Below are 22478 nucleotides of genomic sequence, written 5' to 3'. Positions count from 1 at the left end.
ATAAACTGACCCCTGTCTGTATGGGCGGGCCTTGGCCAGCTCTGGCATCTAATCGGTTTGCTGAGATCATATGTATGAATTTAACACATACACGTTTTCCATCTCAGGCGTGGAACTTCTTTGCACTCCATGCAAGAATAGAAGTTGGCTCTTCTTTTGAAAAAAGGAATATCACTGGACTCTTCTCCTGAAATCATTATTGCACTATATGCTAAGTTGGATGTAAATTAAAAAAGAAAAAAGGAAGATCAGAAACCCTGATTTCTTTTTTTTTTTTTTTTTTGTTAATGTGTGTTTATTTATTTTTGAGAAAGAGAGAGAGGCAAAGAGAGAGAATCCCAAGCAGGCTCCGTGCTGGCAGCTCAGAGCCTGACATGAGGCTCGAACCCACAAACCGGGAGATCATGACCTGAGCTGAAATCAAAAGTTGGACGCTTAATCGACTGAGCCACTTAGGCGTCCCAGAAATCCTGATTTCTTAATGAGCTGACATGTCCCTTTTACCACCATCTCAGTCCCCGCTCCAGGGACAGTGCCAAGTGGGGAATTTGGTGCGGTACACCTGTCCTCCTGTATCCCAGGTGTCCTAAGGTGAGCTCAGGGAGGACAGAAACCCCCTGTGGAGCAGAAGGGCAAAAGCTTCCTTGATCCTGATTTTCATTACGAGGTACAGACCATGAAAGCCTTCTGACCTTTAGGTTTATTGAATCAAAATGATAGCAATATAATCAGCAAAGAATTTGTTTCTCTTCAGAGTACAGAGAATCATTCCTGGGCCAATTCTCATTTTGAGGCATAAGGAATAAGGGTGTTAAAGAAGAAACAATAAAAAAGAAATTGATGATTTAAAAATGTGTGACTAAATCACACATAAATCAAGTCTGTTCTCTGCTTTTCCCATGTTTGATCTTAATCTAAGGGGAAAAAAAAAGTATGGCCTTTAAATACTTCACAAGGTGAAGGAGGATATAATAATGTTGTTGATGATAAAATCATTTTTATATACCTGTTTTCACTTTGTGAGGTTGTTGCGATGAAATCCAGGCCTTGGCCACACGCTGGGAGTTAATGAGGTTTACAATTGGCAATGCTTAAAGAGTATTAGGGTAATGTATTTAAATATCAGCAGTTCATAGAATGAAATGCTCATCTGTCAAATATAATCCAGAATCAATAAGAGGAGGTCTTTCAATTTGCTAATGAGGAGCGTTTTCTACATACTGGGGTGGACACGGATTTCAGATAAACACCTGAAATTCATAAGCTATAGAATTAAGCAAAGGCATCTCTTTCATTAAAAAAACTTGATAATAATCAACAGCAGTCACCTGAGAAGCTTAAATTTTCTTCTTAGTCATCAGACTCCCAAATTAACCTACCAAAACAAAAAGCCTCATTAGCAGCTCTCATTGAATCAGTGTTATTTTTTTCTTTCTCTCAAGGTGTCTGATTAACCCCCTTTCTTTTTGCATTTCTCACTTTGTGTTAATATTTGATGTCTGAAATCATAGGGGGGTGCGTGCGATGTGGTGGCTAGACGGTGTCTGCAAGGAGCAAATTAAAAAGAATTCTTAAAAAGGTTTGTATTATGTCTCTGGTATATTAGAAAACCTTTAGGAATGTCAGGTGCCTGGGTTTATTTTTCTTTTTAATTCGGGAAAAGGTTGATTAATGACTGGGTGTTGATTTCACTTCTCATTCATATGTAGGGACATCCCTCCTCCTCTTCCCCCCATCTTCTCTTACATACCAAATGCAGCCCCTCTTGGAGAGTGTGGCTGTCAAGGGAAGGTGAGAAGTAGGGGCCATTCCTGTAGGGGAAAGGGGAGGTTTGGACAGATGACAGCATGACGTAAGCTCAGGGGAATGACTGTAGAGTGTGGAGATCTGACACGTAAGAGAGAAAAGGAAGAAATTCTAGTGCATTGTCTGAGGAGGAGGAGGTGCGGTCTTGTGAGAACTGGGTGAGTTCATCCAGAACAGCTCTTCTCAAAGTGTGGTCCCTGGGAGCCTCTGAAAACCTTTTGAAGGAATCCGTGAGGTCAGAGCTGTTTACATAATAATACTCAGAGTCACATCTGCCTTTTTCTAAAAGTGGTGAGTAAAACTTGTGAAGCCTTAACACCAGTTAAGGAGTGCCACCAAGCCAAACGAGAGGAGGGAGTAGTCATGCTCTTTGCTAGCACACATTCGCAGTGACGGTAGTGATGAGGAGGTTAATTCCACTTCAGAATGGCCTTGGAGAAGCAGTATAAATCATTGATTTTTATTAAGTCTCACCCTTGAGTACACATAATTTGAAAATGCTAGGTGACTAAATGGGAAATAGGCATAAAGAATTGCTGCTGGTTATTGTCATGTGGTTGGTCGTCTGAGGAAAAGCGTTTGAGCAGTTGATTTGAGTTGCTCGCTGAGCTAGGCATTTTTTCTTTTTTTCACAGAACGCTGTTTTTTATTTGAGAGAAAATTTTCATGTGACAGCTTCCCAATGCTTAGACTTTTCTGATGTAATTAGTGGGGGATATTAATGAATGTGAGTTTTTAATACAGTGTAATGAAATGTGCCAACATTTCGAAGATTGGCATAACTTAGTGAAAGTATTTGCCAGCTGTCCAGTATAGGATGTTTCAAAATCATGCACGGGTGGAAGACATATTCACAGTGCATGACAGACCTATGGATTTTAATGTAAGAGTGGGATACTGTTTCAGATTCCACATTGTAACTAATCTGTAAGGAACTATCACTTGTTAGGATTTGGTGGTCTGTAGAATAGCCACAGTGATCTGAAAACGCTGCTGAAATACTCCTTCCTTTTCTAACTATGAATCTGCATAAGGGTGAAATCCTTCATATCCCTCTAACAAAACAACGTATTATAGCAGATTGAATGCAGCTGTCTTCCATTAAGTCAGATATTTAAGAGATTTGCAAAGACATAAAATGCTTCTTTTCTCACTACATATTGTTTTAGAAAATATAGTTATTTTTCATACAGATACATGCTATTTATATCGCCATGTAGTAGATTTATTAACTTTTAAGTGAATTAATCAATACTTTAAAATTTTGCCTGTTTAATTTTCGATACAGTAAATATGATACATATAACCCACATAAGTAAAAGCTGTTTGGAATCCTCAAAAATTCCTAAGAATGAAAAGGGGCCCTAAGACCCCAAAGTCTAAGAAATGCTGAGCTAGAACAATGGAATGGCAGGCAAAGTATAGGGCAGAGACGTGTAGATGTGGTGGTAGGATTTGGAGGAAGTTTTCTTCTGGTTTCCTTGGTTCTGTTCTGGGAAATAGATGAGAGGGAGGATGTGGGTTGAGGTATTGGCGGTTTGAGGAGAGAGGAGAATATATTATGGTTCCAGGTCTGGTGCTAACACTTTCCATCCCTTTTCTTATTTAACCTTCATAACGAGTCTTTAAAACAGGTACTTTCATGCCCCACTTATAAAGGGAGGTACAGAATCAGAGTTCAAAGCCACCTAGTTAGTGAATTGCTGGAACTAGAATTTGGACCTAGTTCTTTTTGGCTTGTGCCCAGTCTGCTCTACTGAACTTTCTACACATAGAGGAGAATATTGAAAATAGAGCTCTGCCTGTGTCCTTGCTTAGGAGTTCTGATGCCCTTTGAACGATTCTTAGCCTCCAAGACTCATGATTTGGCCAGCATAACGTGGACTTAAAAGCTCCATGAGCACTACATCAGCTGTCATCCACACCCACAGACCTTTGAAAAAGTGCCCTCACATTCTTCACATCTATTGTTTCTAACCCAGGAATAGTTTTTGGATCACTCTCCCCCTTTCACTCTTAGACTCAACCTTGAGGTCCTGTTGCATACCATATTCTCAGAATTCTTATCTTTCTTTACTGGGCCAACTGAAAATACCAACCCTTCCTCCATATTCTTCCCAGCGTGTGGAGGTGTTCAGAAAATGAAAGAGCCAAAACACGTTCCCTCCCGCTTTCTTTGCTTGGTTGTTTAGTCTTGCTGTAGTCTGCACTGGTGGGGTTTAAAACTCACATCTAAAAGGCTAAAGGAGAGGGAATCATGTGTACGCTCTGTTTCCTGGCTACTTGCACATCTGTTTCTCTACCCGTGGCAGTGTCCTAGGCACAAGATGTGGCAGTTGCTGAAATTAAGAGTCTTGCACGAAGCTGTGAGGGATTCCTGAAGTGAATCATGAGGAGATTTTAGTGCCTATTAACTTTCCCATTGATTGTGGCATAATTGTCAGTGTGTCACTTCCTAGTAAATAGATTGAGATTCTCTGACTTTAATGAAGGTTTCTGAGGGTAACGTTTCCACCACAATCTGATAAAAAGGTTTTGGGATTTTCAGTCTAGAAGAGTAAGAGATGGCAGAGGATAACTGTTGAACCTGCGTAGAAATTATAGAGTAACTCAGTATCTGTAGTAAAGGATGTATAGTACAGTAAAGTAGCCTTGTGTTGCAGACCTGAGGGAACCTCAGTACTTAAAAAATCTAGGTTAATTTCATATTTAGTAATTCACTTAACCCATACTTATTGACATTAGCTATGTGCCGGGCATAGTTCTAAACCAAATGGTAAGCAGTATGCTCTGATATAGCAAATGGACAATGTAAACCAATAGATCTATGGTATAGAGGCAGGTAACTGTAAGTATGAAAGCACGGGAAGGAGGTGGTGAGTGAGTGCTCAAGGGTGCCATGGTGGATAGGGTGGTCAGGAAAGACCTCTGCAAGATGCCATTTGGGCAGAGACCTCAGTGAGAGTGAGCTATGTGGGAATCTAGGTCTTCAGCTTCTGGGTGGAGGGAATAATAGATGCAGATGAGATAGGAAAGTGTTTGACACGTCTGAGAAGCGGCAGGGGGACTCGAGACTCTCAAAGAGCAGGAAAATGAAGGAAGCCAAAAAGGTATCCAGGGCCAGATTTTATTAGATCTTGTACAATTTTATTCCACGTGTAGTAGAGGTCATTGGAGAGTTTGAGCATGGAACTGACATGATGTGAATTAAATGTTGAAAGGATCTCCCAGCTGATTTATGGGGAATAGAATGAAATGGGCAAGAGTGGAAGAAGGCAAAAGATGGCAGGCTTAGAGTGCCAGTTGTGGAGATGGTAAGAAGTGGTTGAATTTTGGGGTGTTCTTGCTAGATTGGCCTCAAGACTTCTGTAGAACGTGTCAGTATTGATGTGCTCATTACACATACACGCGGAGAGCTAGGCTGTTAGATGTTTGGGTCTGGACTTCAGGGGAGAATCATATTTATCTCATTTTGGTAAGTGGGGGCCCATTTATATTTTCTCCTTAGCCCTTTTTGGTAGGATCCATTTGTATTTGATAGCTTACTTGCTTCCTGGCAAAGCAGAATGTTGTTTTATGGACTTCCTGCTCTGGACCTGGAATTGTCCACTCTTCATGGAGTCTTTATTCTTTTTAATGGGCACTTGTATTTAGAGACCACACTGTAGGTATCACATGTGCTTCTTTTGGGTTGCCATTGCTTTGAGGCCTTTCCAGTGGCTAATGGGGGAAAAGTTTTCAGTCCACACTGGCATTTCTAACTCAGAGTTAAACAATTGACAAAATTAAATTCAAAGTATTTTTATTCAAAGTATTTGGTTTAACTCTAACTCAGAGTTAAACAATTGGCAAACTTAAATTCAAAGTATTTTATTCAACTTCTCTATCATCTCTTTACTCTTTCATTGAAAAACTCTTGGCTACCGGCAACATTCATGGAATTACCTATTTGCAATATGTAGGTTACATCCAAAACTATTAATAACACCAGTATTGCTGCTAACAGATATTGAATGAAATTTAAGATTCTTTTCAGCTCTGTTTGTGCATGGAATGTGTCTCACTAAATACTTACAGTAGAAAGACTGTATTCTAAAGTTATTTGAAACAATTCATTCCTCTGTGTGGGTTGGCCACCAACTAGATATATGGTTAGGTTCATTCGTTTCAGTTTGTCTTCAGTTTTTAGGGATTGCTTTTTTTCTTTTAGAGTTAATTTAATTCTTGAATATGTAAAACATGTTTCCCAAGTCAAAGCTGTATTGACAAAAGCAAGGTATACTCAGAAATCTGACTTAAGATGTCTGCCTCCTTCACCCTATCTCCTCTCTTCCCTTAGAAGAGATAACATCAGATCCTATGGGTTGAGGGCTCAGTCTCACAAGACCACCTCCCTCTGGTTTCACTTCGGATACCAGTTGCAAAGTCCAAGTTGTTAACTGATCACCCATAAATCAGAGGTTCTTATGACCCCCACCTTGAGTTTGGTAATTAGCTAGAGTGGCTCCCAGAACTCAGGAAAACAGTTTGCTGTTTGCCAGGTTTTTATAAAAGGATATGATAAAAGGGGCACCTGGGTGGCTCCGTTAGTTAAGTGCTTGCCTCGATTTCAGCTCAAGGCATATTTCACAGTTTGTGAGTTCGAGCACCATGTCAGGCTCCATGCTGATGGTACGGAGCCTGTTAGGGATTCTCTCTCACTTTATCCCTTTCCCTCTCTCTCTGCCCCTCCCCTGATCACTCTTCTCTGTCTGTCTGTCTGTCTCTCTCTCTCAAAATAAATAAACTTAAAAAAATTTTTTAAACAAATTAAAAAATGGGATATGATAAAGGATGCAGATGGCCATCTAGATGGAAGAGATGCATAGGCATGGTATGGGGCAGTGGATATGGAGATTCCATGCCCTCCCCCAGAGCTGCCACATGTTCACCAATCTGGAAGCTCTCTGAGCCCTTTTGGGATTTTTATGGAGGCTTCACCCATTTCTAGCACCTCTGTCCTCTCTAGAGAATGGGGGATGAGCTGAAAATTCCAAGCTGTCATCACGGCTTGCTTTTTTCGGTGACCAGCCCCTATTCAGGAACCCACCCAGAGTCATCTTACCAGAACAAAGACACTGCTGTCACCCAGGAAGTTCCAAGGGGGTTAGGAGCTCTGTGCCAGGAACAAGGGGCAGGGATCTGTCTATTTTTTCTGTTCTATCACAGATCTGCATAACAAAATCCAGTGATAATATTCCTCTTCAGGTTAACATATTTTCTCCCTCACACCTTCTGGAAATACTGCTTTCGGGACACCCATCCCGTTCTCTTGCCTCCCTGATTATTCTTTCTGAGCCCTGTTTTCAGATACGTCCTCATCTCCCATTCTCAGAGCTCAGTCCTTGGGACTTCTTGTTTCTTCTCACACTTCTTGGTGATCACATTTCCCTTACCTCATGGTTCTAAATACTCCATAACTTTTGCTTTTATATCTGTAGCCCTCTCTTCCCGGTTGAACTCCACAGTCCTCTCTGTTCAGCTGCTTCCTTGAGATTTCCATTTGCATGTTTAGCAGGACTTTGGAAACCTCAAGTGTCCTAAACTGGATTCCTGGTTCTTTTCTCCAAAAGCGTTCTTCTTTTCTTATTTGCTGTCTCAGGACGTTCTATCTCATAGTTGCTCAGGTCCCAAACCATGGAGACATCCTTGCTTCCTCCTCTTCCTCTCACACTTCACATTTAGTCTTTCGTCAGATCTACTTGACTTTACCCTCAAAATATGGTAAAATTCCTTGCCTCCAATTTCTTAGCATGGTGACTAATATCAGCTGCTTCTCAGGTTTCACGATACCAATATAGACAGTACAAAAAAGGAAGGTGCCAGAAAGTTGACCAAGAAAGGCAAAGACCTAGTAGAAGTGTGGGACAAGTCCAAAAAATGAGAGAAGGTCCAAAGGCAAACTCCAAGACAAGCTCAATTGCTTTGTCTTGTTTCCTTAAAGGCAGAGGAGACAAATTATAACAAGTGTCTGACTCCAAGTTCATAACTGCTGTGGTCCTCTCTGGAAGGCTGATGGTTTGAGGCTCCCTGACCGGAGCATCCCTTGAGGGGAGATACTTAGTAGAAGACGCATCTGGTAGGTTGCTAACAAAGAGCCCATGTAACCCGCACTGGGAAAGATAGTGATGCACCAGCTGCTGGTGAAGATGCGTAAAAGCTGCAGCAGGGAAGCAAAGGTACATACCACTGAAGTTCAGCTTCACTTTTCTCTTTTCTTCAAGCTCATCTAAATGTAAATTTTCAAAAAGAAAACTGTATTACATGAGCACCAAAAAGAGAAAAAAAAAGGGAGAAGAAACTAAAACTCTTCATTAACTCACTCCATAGTGATTCTGTGCAACTGGTGAATGGCATGTGGCCCCCAGTTGGCTAGTTCTTTAGATTGATTGCTAGTGAATAATCGAGCTCCCAGTGTGACCCTGCATTTCACATGAGTTAGGTTTTTTTTTTTTTAATTCCATTTGTAGCATTGTGGCAGACAGTTACAGGATATCCAAAATGTGACCATTTCTTTCCTTCTGTGCTGCTAGTATCATTGTCTGAGGCAAGATCATCTCTCACTCAGATTATTGTCATAGCCTCTTAACAGATCTCCCTGCTTCTAGATTTCCTTCAGTATGTTCAGCACAGAAACCAGAGTGATCCCGTTCATACCTAAGTTGGATCATGGCACTCTCTGGCTCTCCATTTCACTCAGAGCAAAAGCCCGAGTCCTTACTGTGGCCAGTGAGGCCTAGCAGTGGCCACTTTCCTTCCCTTCCCCCCTACTTCATCTGCTTCTGTTCTTCCTCCTAATACTTTGTCCCAACCCCTTTATTGATCTTGCTGCACCTTGAGCACATCATGATTAGTCTCACCTCAGGACCTTTGCACTTCCTCTTCCCTCAGGAAGCTCACTCGTTTCCTTTAGGTCTTTGCTCTGATAACACTTCCTTAGGGAGGTTTTTCCCTGCGCATACTATTTTAAGTTGTACCCCCACCATGCCTTTTCCTTCATAAGGATTTTATTTATTGTTTTATTATCTCCCTCTCCACCTTCTGGCACACACTTGCCTGTAAGCTCCAGGAAGGCGGGGATATTTGTCTGTTTTGTTCACTGCTGACTCTGCAGATCATAGGACAGTGGGTTGGCACATGGTAGCACTCCATCAATATGTTTTGAATGACTCTGAATGGATTGGACACATAAAGTGCCATGAGTGTATGACATATTAGTATTGAGATGATGAGGGGATGAGATTCTCAGGTTCTCTTTTTGGTTCCATATTGAAATTCAGCATGTTAGAATCCCTGATTGTCCTTTTTCTCCTAGGAGCACTAACATTTTATGCAGGCTGTCTCTGTAACAGGTGCTGAAATTTTTAGCAAATCTTTTATCTTCTCCTGTCTTCACTTTTATCTTCTCTAAATAGGCTGGTGCCACCATAGTCTGGGGTCATTCTAGTTTTTGTAAAATTGCTCTGAGGAATTCTTTGTATCGAGAAAACCACTCATAGGATTAGGTTCGTGATCCTTTTTAGACTCCTACCCTGCCCTTCAGCACCTTGTGAAGGCCTCAGTGTTCACTGCCTGCTGTCCCCTCTGGTCCATTCAGCTCTGTCCCCTGCCCTTCTCCGTGTTTATGGTCTGGTGAGTTCAGACCTTCTGCAGTAGAGTTAAAGAAATATAGTCCTGTGTTACCTCTTAATGCATTTTAATTCACATTATCCTTCTGGTTATTGATGTAGAATATAATTTTTAAATTCACTAAGGGTGTTACATTTCCATGGGAGAAAACCCTTTTTGAAAGTATCTGAGGAATGTGTAATTCATATCGAAACCCTCTTTCTATGCCTTTTATGATGTCCTGACCAGTGCTTGCTTTCTTCTTACAGTTTTTGGGTTTTTTCTGTTTTTTTTTTTTTGAAGTCAGGAAGTAAAACAGTCACCAGCTTACTGAAGGAAAAAGCATTAAAGCGCTGATGTTGCTTTTCCACAATTAGCAATAATTATAGCCAGAAAAAGCAAAAGCGCCTCTTATAAAAAAAGTATCTTATAAAAAAGTCTTATAGCTTAATTTGCTTTTGCAAAAATATAAAGTACTCCCAACAGTTTCTAATTTTGATTACTCTTTACAATCGCTATTCTGTGTTGTAATTGTCTGCTTTTAAAAAAGCTTGGTATTGTGAGGAGACCTTTAGAAATAGGACTTGTTAATGAATACAGAGATAGTGTGGAATAGGATGGGGAAACCTGTTGGGCAGAAAATTTTTCCTTTCTTACCTGTTTTCAACATTTATATAGGTTCTTCCAGAGAATAAAATAAAATGTAAACCTATGTAGACCAGGCTCAAGCAGTTATAATAAATGCTTTTGGTTCTTTTCATGAGAATCTACATTTGTGGGTGGCCTGTGTTAGCAGGTGAATTCATTATATTTTGTTCGTGTTTATTTGTGTAGCAAAATACAATTAAATATGAAAAATTTCTTTTTTTCTTTTCTAGACCTTTACCAGTTCTTAGGCAAGCAAATTTTGTTCATGTAGTAGAATTTTAATTAATCTTTACTGGGGATAAGGATGGAAATAGCATTTTGTATATTGTGGATTTGGGGTAAAATCCAGAAACATCACTTCCACTGTTAGGAGCAGAAATCAATTTTTGTTTCAATTCTCAGTAACATTTCTGAAGTGATTAGGCTACTTTTTGCAATAATGGCAGTTTATACAATTTAGTTTTAATTTAAAAATTTTATTTGAAATCCTAGAGTGTCTTAGATAATCATTAAGAACATAAATTCTCATAGAGGCTTCAGTGATGTGACTGAATCTCTGCTGATCCCAGTATATCCTTGGAAATATTTGACTTAAAGATTGATTGGGGCTATCAATTTGTTTCTCATGATTTACCTCATTTTAGAGCAGAGTGCTAAAACGAAAATGGAATATACATTTAATATCAAATATATATACATATATATTTGATGAGCACCATTTGGAGCTCATTTGGTGCTCATATATTATTTGATATAATATCGTGTGTGTGTGTGTGTGTGTGTGTGTGTGTGTGTGTGTGTGTGTGTGTTTTCTGACCACATCTCAGCCCATGGACCGAACACAGTGATTAAGATTTTATTCAAGCAGCTACATGAATATTCGTGGAATAGTGGAAGGGGAAGCTTGGTACCTGAAGCTAAGTCATTGCATTTTTTGTGGCCATTTCTTCCTTGTTGTGGATTAGAAAACAGATGTGGGAGGGAGAAAAAAAAGATCTCAGCTCATCATCCTAGTTGTATCTGGGATCTCCATCCCCATTACCAAGAACTCATTTGTTCTTGGCAGAGCTTTCTTTTTAGTTACTCTTAGGTTGACCTGACAGCTTTGCAGCTCACTCCTGAGCCTGGAACACTCTTGATCTCCACCCTGGTCGGTCTTGAACCCCATCCTCTACTTCCTTTCCAGGCCTTTGAAGCCTGCCTTCCTCCTATACTGGGAAAGGTGAGAAAGTATATCGGAGATGGCTGTGCCCTTTGATGACTTGTTTCCATTTTGTGCATGCCCTTTAAAATTAACATCGAGGGGCGCCTGGGTGGCACAGTCGGTTAAGCGTCCGACTTCAGCCAGGTCACGATCTCGCGGTCTGTGAGTTCGAGCCCCGCATCAGGCTCCCGGCTGATGGCTCAGAGCCTAGAGCCTGCTTCCGATTCTGTGTCTCCCTCTCTCTCTGCCCCTCCCCTGTTCATGCTCTCTCTCTCTGTCCCAAAAATAAATAAAAGTTGAAAAAAAAAAATAAAATAAAATTAACATTGAATATTTGGAGGCCCTTTGTAATGCAGGTGATAGAGGACAAACTGTAATTGTTTTTTGACTGAAATTTTAGACTTACATAGAATTACCACGTGCCTCAGAAAAATCAGAAGTCTGTTGTTTTGGAACAGAAAGGTGTGTGGGGAAGTTCTAAGTGTGGAGACTGTGTTTGTAAAGCAAGCGCATTGTTTTGCTTTTTTTTTAACGTTTAGTTTTGAGAGAGAGAGCATGTGTGAGTGGCGGGTGGGGGGGCGATGAGGGGTGCAGAGGATATGTAGTGGGCTCTGTGCTGACAGTAGAGAGCCCAGTGTAGGGCTCGAACTCACCAATTGTGAGATCATGACCTGAGCCAAAGTTGGACACTTAATCGACTGAGGCACCCAGGCGCCCCGCACATTGTGCTTCTTAGACATGGATGTTTGTGTGGAGTGGCATAGGATGGAGGGCTGATGCAGATTATTGGGGATGGTGGCTACTCTTGATGGAGGCCGTTGGCTCTGAAAAACTCTGTATAAACTGCATGTTGCCATATCCGAGCTATGGAACACATTAGTAACTTTTCAATATTTAAGATATTTTAGATAATGCATAATGTCTCCCATACTTTCTATTTATTGCTACATACCTTGATTTTTAAGTACCTTATCCTCTAAATTAATGGTGGGGTGTCTTCTCCCCACCTTGTCAGAAAACAGTAAAAGTCTTATGATCTGAGATGCAAGTGCTGGAATTATTTTGCAACTTTGAGTAAATTTAAAGTAAACTTTGAGTAAAAAACCCAATCCTTCTTTGCTTACATTGAATATTATAAGAAGTGTTATCCCTGAAACTTGGTCTGAATTCTCCTATGTTATCAGAAATTTCTGCAAATTCAATTTGGAATCAACACGTGGGCATTGTTTTTTTCTTTTTCGTCGTCTTAAATACAGAAAATCATAATCTATTTTAAGCTTCTTATAAATGATGGAGCACTTGTTTACATGGGTAAAATGACTCTATCTAAGTAGTGTATTGAAGTTCATGTTAATGTTTGCTATTTAATGACACCTAATGATATTCAATGAAGGGTTATGCTAAACCGAAGAGAAAATGTGTTACCCAGGCAACTGCCTCAGGCACACTAAAGACGCAGGCATATGGCTCTATAGTACACATTATTTCAGCATCTTTAAGCATAAAGAGCCACACATGTAATTGACTGTGAAAAATTACTGCTCAGTTACTGTATTGTACGGTCATAATAGAAGTAAATGAATACGTCATTGTTGTTGGAACAAGTCTGTTGGGAATCACTTGTAGACTCTACTATTTAAGAAGCAAAAATACAATAAGAAGAAAATAGCTGGTTTAATTAACATGTAAAATTGGGTTAATTTGAATTCAGCTGGCACAGCAAATATTAATGTTGGCTTTTGTGTGTGTGTGATATTTAGGCTCAAGCCTGTGTACTTTATTTCTTCTTGCCCACAGCATGAATAATTTTATTTCTTAAAATATGATAAAGGCTATTTCAGTCACTTAATTTTTGCTTTGCCAAACGCTATGTCATCACATCGAAGAAGGTTTTCATGAGTATCCATAATGTAAGACTTACAGTTGAAGGGGAAAAAAAGTTAAAATACTTCTGAGTAATCGATAATGTTCCCTGAAAAGGAACAGTAAAACTTAATTTCATGTGTTTTGTAAAAATTTAGTTTACTGCTTATTTTTGATTTTTTTTTTAATAGATGAACCAGGAATTGTCGTTGGCAGACGCAAGAAAGTAGCACATTTGCTCTTGTCACTTTCTGTGTGTCTGTGCTTAGGTGCTTATTTGTTTTCAGACATCACTGCAATCATCATTACCTGGCTTCAAAGATGCAGAAAAGTACACTGAGAGAGGCGTTGTGTCCCAATTAAAAAATCATTTAACTCAGTCGATATCTGGTGTTTTCAAATGCTATATAAGCAAAGAAACACCCATAGTTAATATGGGCATCTGCTAAAAGTGTTCATGAGAAAATTCTGTTCTTCAGCCTGTCTTCCGGGCTTTTTAAGTACTCACACAATCTCTTGAGTGGAAGGTACCTTTTGTGCTTTTCAGCTCTGAACCAAAGGAACAATCAAACTGAAGACTCAAGTCAGATAAGTAAAGGGTTCCACAGTGTGTGCTCTACTGGAAGCGTTTAAACCACCTGGTTACTCCGTGGCAACCAAACAACTAACCTGCTGCTTTATGCAGAGTGATAGCCAGTGTATAGCGGTCACTTAAAAAATGCTAGTGAACAAATTCGGTACCCACTCGCATTTCAGGTCCTGATTTCTTACCTAAAGCTTATATCCACATTGTCCTTCTTCATTTACCATGTTAATGAAGTTGAAGCCTTCTCATCCAGCCTTAGAAGAACAAAAGAAGATCTAGGAAATATAAATATATTTTCAATCTATTTTGCTTACCTAAGTGAATTTTCCATTGTGGTTTAGAACTACTTCCCCCCTCCCTTTAAAGAAAATTTTTTTTAATGTTTGTTTATTTTTGAGACAGAGGCAGAGCAGAGTGGGGGAGGGGTAGAGGGAGAGAGAGAGAGACACAGAATCTGAAGGAGCCTCCAGGCTCTGAGCTGTCATCACAGAGCCCGACGCGGAGCTCAAACTCACGGACCACGAGATCATGACCTGAGCCAAAGTCTGACGCTCAACCAACTGAGCCACCTAGGTGCCCTCTCCCTTTTTTTCTTTTAAACGAGTGGTCTTTCTATTCCCTTTTAATTCTTTTCCTCCTTTAAGGCAACCTCCAATTTAAAATGACTTGTTTATGTTTTTTTTTAAACTTAATACCCTTATCCTTTTAAAAGAAATACGAATCTTTGGGTAGATCTCAAAATGCTGTATACCCCATGATGTAATTAAGATGCAGGATATTTATGCTGCACATTATTAAATTCTGTCAATATTGGTTATTAGACAAAATGGAAACAATGTCATATAAGATAGCTTTTTAGGTTTTTTTCCCCACCGCAATGCTTATTGGCATTTAAGAATGAACAGGATATTTGTCTAGAGCCTTACAAGGATAGAGAACATGATTTGTCTTTGGGGGCATTCTTTTCCTTGATCCAGTACTACTCTTGTGGGCATTGGCCGTGATCAGAACTTTTTTATGACTCAAGGTTTAAAAGGTTGGAGAGGTGACAGGACATGACATATTCTCCTGAGGTCATTGGGGAGTGGATAGTAGTATTTAACAAAGAAGAGAAGAAGGAATGGGGTATAGAATGTGTATAGGTGAGAGACATTTTTGAGTGTGTAGTTCAGTGAACTATTAACAAAAAGTAGAATGGGGGTGAGTCATACCTGTTAAATATGTTTGATCCCTCTGATAAGGAAAATGTTGGAGGTATAAGAATGCCCTCTATAAATCCCAGTAGTTGGCACAGGCAGCTTTGGGTAGCCCAGCGCTGTTTGGAGTGAACTGCAAGGCGTGGACAGACAGGTAGATCTGGAAGTATGGGTTTATCACTTACTGAGTCAAGGTCACAATTACAAGGGAGGGACTATGATATTTATCTACGTTTGGCAATATAGAGGCAGTGATCTATGCAGAGGTGATATTTATAGGCTAAACTTGTGATAACAATACAGTAAAGTTGCTAATAAAATCTTTAATAGGTTTTCAAAGCCAGGCAGTAGCATGCTTGTTTGAACAATATTCAGTCTGCCAGATTTCATTGGAGCCAATGAATTTAAATAGCCCCTTGGCAAATGCTGCAGTGAGGTTTGAACCCAAGTGCATGTAGAGCTGAGGAGCCCAGCTGGCCTCTGGACACATATACTCCTGGCAATGCCAAGGCCAGTGCTGGAAGAAAACGGGATAGTAGACTGAAATGCGTTGGATAGATCCTCCCTCATAGATTGGGAGAGGAGATCTGCTCCAACTTGTCCAGCAAGATCATTCAGCCACTTAGGCAAAGGAAGAAGTAGAACTTGGGCCTTTTTCCACTTTACTACTAATGATTTTAGGACGTAAAATCCATCATCTGCCTAACTAGTAGTTTTCATATCCTCTGTAACTACAGGGCCTCAGAGTTTGTGCCTCTGGTTGCCATAATCTCTGCATCCACAGGCCTGGGCTTCCGGGGTGGGGAGGGGGGGTGGGGGTGGTGGTGCCTGATTTGCCCCTGGGCTTTATAACTTGTGTGCTGTGACTTCTTGGACAGAGCCTGGATTTGAACCCTTTCCATTCTGTTCTCTCTCCTGCTAAGCTTTAGGCCTAGCCTGCTGCAGCCACTGGGGACTGGGCTCACTTCTTCTCCCTGCAATCCGTGTTCCTCAGTATCCTGAGTGTTCTTTCCATGCAATCCCATCACTGCTGGGCATAAAGCCCTCCAACAGTGGCTGTCCCCCATGCATGCTTGCATTGAAATCCACATAGCCTCATATGCTCAACACACTCCCTCATCCCCGTCTCCCTTCAGCTTCCCTCCTCCCCTGTTTCCAGCCCTCTGGTGGCTCCCTGCCCCATGGGTCTTGCCAAGGTTGGCCTGTCTTAGGGTCAGCCTCTCACCGAGGTTCTTCTGTCCCAAATACTCTTGCTCCATATCTTCCCAGTGCTTTCTCCTCATCATTGAGACTTACTGCCACCTCCCAAGAGGCATTTGCCGGCCACATAGGCAGACAGCCCATGTCCCATCCATATCATTCTCAAGCTTGGCTATACTTGGGAAGGTTGAAAAAAATAATGACTGCTCAGGTCCCTCCTAAGACCAATTAAATAGGCTCTCTGGGGCTGAGAAGCACTGCTTTAAAGCATTTCTTTTATCTTCTACACAGAAGTTAGCTGATTATGAATCATCTTATTTTTACGTATGTATATTTGTGCTCATTGCCTGCCTTCTCCACTACAGTGGAAATCCTTGAGATGTGGATTCTGTCCATCTTCTTCATTTTCATGGTGTCCTTAGTGCCTAGGGGCTTGCCTGGTATATAGAAGGTGCAGGGAACATATTTGCTTGGTGGCCTGAACAATGTATATTTGCAAGGCATTTGGGAGGGAGATAAGGAGGTGGAAAACCCCCAAAGCTATTAAAGATGTTAAAATGATAGAGGCCAAAACTCTTTTGCTCAACTGGAGATCTCAGGAAAGCCGAGTTCTGTGTTTGTTTTTTTTTCCCCCCCTCGACATTCTCAGATACTTGAACCTGGGTGGTCTGGTGGTTGGGACCCAGTTTTTGGAGTTCGATTTTACTTTTATCTCTGCCATTAATCCTGGACAATAGTTTGGCTTCTGTTGTAACACACGGAAGAGGGTTATAAGGAGAAGTTATTTTTGCGAAGCGCTCTTGTGGTTAGGAACCTTAAGTAAAAGTGGTAATTGGATTTTGATATGGTGCATTGTCTACATCCAAACTTCCTGAAAGCTGAACAGATCAGATCCTTATGTGCAGTTGCTTAAATTTTCCTAGCCACAGAGTTGGCCTGGAGGTGGGAGCCAGGCAGGAGATGAAAGGGACCACATGGGGCATAAGCCGCTGCTGAGCGAGAATAAGCAACAGCAGGAGGAAGAGAGAAACTGGAGGTTGTCCACCTCAGATAGCCAGTTAGTGTGACTCTTTCCATCATTTGTTTCTTTTTTCAGTACCCCCCTCCAAACACCCCCATCCCTTATTCAGGCCTTCTGCCACTACCTGAGTTTATTAAATCCTTGATGTTTGGTTTCATATAAATTTTAATTTTTCTCTTATTACAAAAGTAATTCAGTATGTGTATTACTGAAAAGAGTAGAAAATATGGGCAAGCAAAAAGAAAAACCCTAAATTTCTAATATTTTAACTACCTAGAGAGAACCCCTGTTAATACTTTGGCATACATCCTTCACACTTTTGTGTATGTGTATAAAGTATTATTTTTGTCCATTTTTAACAAAATGGGATTGTTTTTTAGATACATTTGTATAATCAATTTTTTACCTAATGTGAATTTGTGTATGTAGCAATTATAGTGGTTGGATAGTATTCTATATATGGATGTTCCTTTATGTAATCAGTCACATATTTTTGCATATTGAGGTTGTTTTCACTTTTTGCACTAATATCAACAATGCCACTTGGACATCCCTGTACATAAGTTTGTACACCTTCATTTGTGGGGTCAAAGAGTGTGGGCGTTTTTAAGACTGTTGCTGTGTTGTCAGATTGCCCTGTCCTGAGGGTGTGGCACCATATACTTGCATGCCCTCGTTGTAAGGAGCCCTTCCTTCCCTTTAGGTCTTCATGGTTCTTCCCTGGGTTCAACCAACATGTCTCCCCAACTGCACACTCTTCTCCTTCCAGCACTGCCAGATTATGGTTTGAAGCACAAAGTCATGTTACTAAGCACCACTGTACCTGCCCTTACCCCAGTGACCTTGCACTTCTAGTGGCTCTTCCCTCCAGCCCTCCTTCCTTGGTTCCTGGCTTGCCATCTGCCCCCTGGGCCGTCAGTTCTTGGGGGCAGGGGGTGCACTTTTCCCCCGTGTATTCCCAGTACTGGCCTCTGCTCCGCACATAGAGGAGGCACTGATGCCTCATTGCAGTTGCCAGCCTGTCCTTCTCCCACCTCCCATCTCTCCTCTAGCCCGTCTTACCTCTCCTGCAAGACCAAAGGTACATGTCCACTTGGTCATATCTTCCCTCTGATGTCACTTGATTTTACTGACATTCTCCATCACTTTCCTCTCAGTGTGATAATAATCTTTCCTTCCTCTGAATTGCTAAGTAATTTATCTCCGCTTCTGTTACTTGCCACTTTTCCCCGTAATATCATGGTATTCTCTATATTTTAAGTGTCTCCAGGCTGAGAGCTATTCCTTGCAAAGCTGAGAGGAGGAGACCTAAAGTTACACCACTGTAAGGACACTCAGGCATCATTTTGGTACGTGTCCTTCTAGTATCTTTCTGTGTGTATAGGTGTGTCATCTTACACAGCCCTAAGCACAGCATACTGATGCAGTCTATTCTTAATCCCTCTTCTCCTTGGCTCTGTATTTGGTTGTAGTATGTGGTGTTTGAGCTACTTTACCTGGACTTTCAAGGAGTTGTAAAGTTGCCGCTGTTAAAAATGGCTTTAGAGTAAAGAGAATGATGGCTCTGGTGGTTTGAACACGAAACAACTTCCTTAAAAAAATCTCTGGAGCCAGGAAATGGAGTAGAAACCTACTCCTCCCTCATCTGAGTGGTTGTAGGCCTGTGAAAAAAGTGACTTGTGGGTTTGCTTCTCTTCGCTGACCCACGTCGCACTATCAGTTGCTGTAGGTGAACACTGGTGTCAGACACTGTTCCACGGACACAGTCATGGAGCCACAGTCATCAAAGTTGTGTGATTTATTTTTGAGGGCATCCGGTGTTGTCAGGGAAGTTTTGGGTGGAAAAGGAACCAAGTGAGCTCACCAGCCAGGTCTGAACTTGATTAAGCTTGTATTCTTTGTTGTAATTGACGCTAATACCCATTAAATCTGTAAAGCAAGACCGAAGGACTGTTTATATGAAATATGTGTGTGCGTGTGTGTGTGTGTTTAAATAGCATGCTGCAAATGAATATATAGTACTATGTAATTATTCTGATAGCCTTCTAGTCAGATTACTTTGAAAATCCAAAATGATCTTGCTGAACAGTAAGACATTATGATTTCATGGTTCATCTGTATACCTCCTACATAGATGTATAATACTTGTATCTAACAGGATTACCAAATTACATACCTTTTTGGTATCTGTAACATGCCTAAAATACCAGAGTATTCATTGGCCAGGTATGGTTATGAAACCACATTGACACTGCCAGACAAGGATTTGTTCACCCACATAGATAATGTTCAGGTTTCTCAAACCATTTTGAGAGAGGAAAGATGCTCTTTTTATATATTTAAGCCTTTCTTTCTTCAGACCATTAAATTAAAAAAAAAAAAAAAGTGCCTCTTTTCTGGAGAACACACTGCTCAATTCGCTTTTAATTAACCTAACGTCTGTGCAAGAATAATTGAGCAAATAGGATTGTTTTCTGCCTTGACAAACTGCCAGCAAGTTAAACTAGGGAGCACTGTGGCTGTGTGGTTGTTGGTACCTGCTCAGAGGAGCCCTGGGGTTGGAGTGGCGGTTAGAAGCAAGTAGCCCAGAAACACCTTCCCCTCTCTGCTGTGGCAGCGTTGTAGAGGATGCTGAGTGTGCCTCCGGATGGAGATGCTTCTGGACAGTTTCATTCACAGCCTTAAGTAGCCTTTGTTTAAAACCTCCCAGATCTGTGTTTCTAATCTTGGCCTCTGTGTTGGTTCTCTAGGGCTGCTGTAACAAAGTACCACAAATGAGATGACTTAAAACACAATAATACATTTACTGTCTCACAGTTCTGGAGGCTGGGATCCAGGGTGTCAGCAAGCGTGGTTTCTTGTCAGGGCCGTGAGGGAGCATCTATCTGTTGCACGCCTATCCCCTAGCGTCTAATGATTTGTTGGAAATCTCTGGTATTCCTTGGTTTGTAGAAGCATCTGCTCACTGCCCCTTTATCTTCACATGGTGTTTTTCCTGTGTGCATGTCTGTGTCCACATCTCCCTTTTTTATGTGGACTTCAGTCATACTGACTAGGTGCCCACCCTCTTCCAGTATGAGCTCATCTTCGTTCATTGCATTTGCAACAACCCTATGTCCAAGCAAAGGCATATTCTGAGGTCCTGGGGGTTAGGACTTCATCATGAATTTGAGTGGTGGGGTTCAACTCCTGTCAGCTCCTCTCCCGAGTTTCACGCCGGTCCTTTTGGTTTCCTGCTGGACACCATGTTCAGTGTCCCACTGGTACCTCAAATGCAACATGGTCAGATTTGGTGTTACTGGCTCACAGTCCTTTCTCTCTTTTTCATTTTTTTTCTCTTCTTCTTTACCTTTGGTGGTGGTATCATCGTCTCACTCAGTTATCCAGGTTGGAGGTCTTGGGAGTAGCTAGACCTCTTCCCTGGCCCTCAGCCTCCAACATCCAGTCACCACGGAGTTTTGTCATTTCTGCCTCAACTGCGTTTCTCTAGCCTTTCCTCTCTTTTCAGTCTTGGTATGGTAGCTCTGGCTTACACCCCTGCTGTCCCCAGCTCGTAGGCTGTCTCCCTGCATCTTGTCTTTGTCCTCTGTGAAATTCATCTTCCACACCAATTCCTTTTCTGTGATATGAACTTGATATTTATTAACTCCCAAAGCCTTCAGTGACTTCTCACTGTTTACAAAAAAGTCAAGATTTTGTAAGGTGGCCTTTAAGGTCCTGCTCAGGTGGCCAGCGTTATAGCTCAAGCCACTCTTCACTCCTCACGACCTGTTAGATGCAAGGTCGGCAACACGTGCAGCCTTCCCTTAACCACAGCACACCTCATTTCTCGTCAGCTCTGTTCTCTGCTCCGCTCTTTCCTCAGTGTGGAACCACCTCTCTCTGCCCTTCACTCTTCTTTCCACTTTCCCCTACCAGCTGGAATTCTGTCTCAGTCAGATGGAGACCAGGACGCCTGCTGTTTAGGCCCAAATTCCACAAGTGCTTCACCGTCACACAGTCATTAATTTCTGGTTTCCTCAAAAGTAACATAAGGAGGTTGAAGTAGATGATCTCTAAGATCTTCTCAACTTCAAAATTTCTTCTTTAGGGGCACCTGGGTGGCTCGGTCAGTTAAGCATCTGTCCGACTCTTGATCTTGGCTCAGGTCATGATCACACAGTTTGTGGGTTTGAGCCCTGCCTCAGGCTCCGTGCTGACGGCGTGGAGCCTGCTTGGGATTCTCTCTGTCCCTCTCTCTCTGCCCCTCCCTGTGTGCTCTCTCTCTCTCTTTCTCAAAAACAAACACACATTTAAAATCTCTTCTTGAAATGCCACACTTCCATGAGGTGTTTCCCAGTTTTGTAGCAGAATGGATTGCTCCTCTTTTTATGCCCCTAACACTTTATTTCTTCTTTTACCTTTGACCCTCAGCTTGTGCATTCTGGTGGGTATATGTGCACATGACTGCCTTGCCCTCACCTAGTAGGTTGTGAGCTCCTTGAGGCCCAACTCCGGCCTTGGTTGCACATAGATTCTCAGTGAGACAGACTGAATGGTAGAGAAGGTGTTCTGGGCATGCATTCCTCTGTAACACCTGCTGTTCCCCAATGTCTCCATGCATTCAGAAGGTTGTGTTTTGGGTGGTGAATGACAGCGATAGATAGTATATTGAACACTCCATATATTTTCCTTTCTTTGTGACATTATTACAATCAGGTGACATTCTGGGAAACAGCTAACTTTGTTACTCTATGAGATGTGTTCTATGAGATGTTTAGAAGTAATTGTTTTGAGATGTGTTCTATGAGATGTTTAGAAGTAATTGTTTTGAGAAACATAGGAAAATGCTTCTGTTTTCTTCCTCCCTCTATATCCTCCAGAAACTTGGACTATTTCAGTGTATCATTGGAATATTTGGACAATTAAAATACAAAATAGTGACAAAGAACATTTCTGGAAAAGCTTTTGTTGGTGCATGTACTCCTTGGAAGGCACAGCATCTGTGACTTGTCATGTTGTTCCAAACAACCAGATTTGATTGTGTCATGACCTTGCTCAAAGACTTTCTTTTTTTCTTTTCTTTTTTTTTTTATGTTTACTTATTTTTGAGAGATAGAGAGAGACAGAGCATGAGTGGGGAAGGGGTAGAGAGAGGGAGACACATAATCTGAAGCAGGCTCCAGGCTCTGAGCTGTCAGCACAGAACCCAACGTGGGACTCAAACTCACGGACCGCAAGATCATGACCTGAGCCAAAGTTGGACACTTAACCGACTGAGCCACCCAGGCAGCCCATCAAAGACTTTCAATAACTGCTTGCTTCCTA

General features: G+C 41.4%; 1 protein-coding gene across 7 annotated transcripts in view; it reads left to right on the top strand.

The window, feature by feature from the left end:
• The window catches only part of SLC25A13 (solute carrier family 25 member 13), a 190305-nt gene that overhangs the window by 52081 nt on the left and 115746 nt on the right, over positions 1–22478 (top strand). The window lies entirely within an intron of this gene.

This window comes from Felis catus, chromosome A2 (genome assembly GCF_018350175.1).
Source record: "Felis catus isolate Fca126 chromosome A2, F.catus_Fca126_mat1.0, whole genome shotgun sequence".
NCBI lineage: Eukaryota > Metazoa > Chordata > Mammalia > Carnivora > Felidae > Felis > Felis catus.
Note: the sequence above shows the minus strand (reverse complement) of the source record. Positions and strands in the feature narration are given on the sequence as shown.